Consider the following 1,047-nt stretch of genomic DNA (forward strand, 5'->3'; position numbering starts at 1 on the left):
GTGCGGGAGGAAGAGCGGCGGGCGGCACGAGATGGAGAGCGGCGGGCGGGGCGGGAGTCAAGCTCCTGACGGAGGTCGTCTTCCCTCCGGAGGGCATCCGGCGACGGACTCGGAGGAGCCCGGCGATCGTCAGCCCGACGCTTGGGGCGGCCCGCCCTGTCATCCCACTCGTGGGGCATGGCCGGCAAGGTAGCAGGGGAGGGCGAGCGGGAGCCGGCAAGGGCGACGGGCCTGGCGGTGGCGGCGGGCGGGAGAGCGTCGGGGGGAGCGGCGGGCAATGCAGGAGGAAGTGGCTGGCGAGGGAACCCTAGAGGCGGCCAAATGGACCGCCTCATCGGGCCGAGGCCCACCCGGGGGCGGGGCTGGGCTGCGAGGGGGGAGGCCCAGAAGGCCCGGCCAGTGCGAGGCCAGCAGCCTGCGGAACCAGCGGCGGCCCAGGAGCCAAAGCCCGAGGGGGAGCGCTGGGCAGGCGGCCCACAGGGCGGCCCACCAAGAGCGCGACCCGATAGGACCAGCCAGGGGACACCAATCGCGGGGCGAGGGTTTCCCCCTGCGCCGCCACGGAAGAGGTCGCCGGCGGGGCATGGCGGGGGCGGCGGGGCCAGGCCGGGGTGGGCAAGATGCCGGGACGTGGAGGCGCGGGGGCGCCGAAGGCCGAGATGAATGGGCGGAATGGGGACCGCCTGTAGACCACCGACGAGAGCGCCGACGAGGGCGTTGCCGGGGCGTCGGTCGGAGCAGGGGAGAGAGCAGCGGAGGACGGAGTTGGGTCGGAGCAGGCGATCCACCGGCCCCACCCGCCAGATCGGCGACCCTGAGGGCGAGTGCCGGAGCCCAAGGCTGCGCCTTTCGCCTGAGCCGACCGCGACGAGCCCGCAGGCTGGCGATGGCGCCGGCCATCCCCGCGGGCAGCTGGACTCCCACCCCTGGGAGTCGAGCCACCGGCAGGAACAGCCCGAGGCGATCGAGCCGGAGCCATGGGGGGGACGCGGTCGCGGCAGACGAACGGGCGCCCCGCGGCGAGGTCATCAGCCTCCGCGAGGTCGG

The sequence above is a fragment of the Triticum dicoccoides genome, chromosome 6A (assembly GCF_002162155.2).
Source record: "Triticum dicoccoides isolate Atlit2015 ecotype Zavitan chromosome 6A, WEW_v2.0, whole genome shotgun sequence".
Lineage (NCBI taxonomy): Eukaryota > Viridiplantae > Streptophyta > Magnoliopsida > Poales > Poaceae > Triticum > Triticum dicoccoides.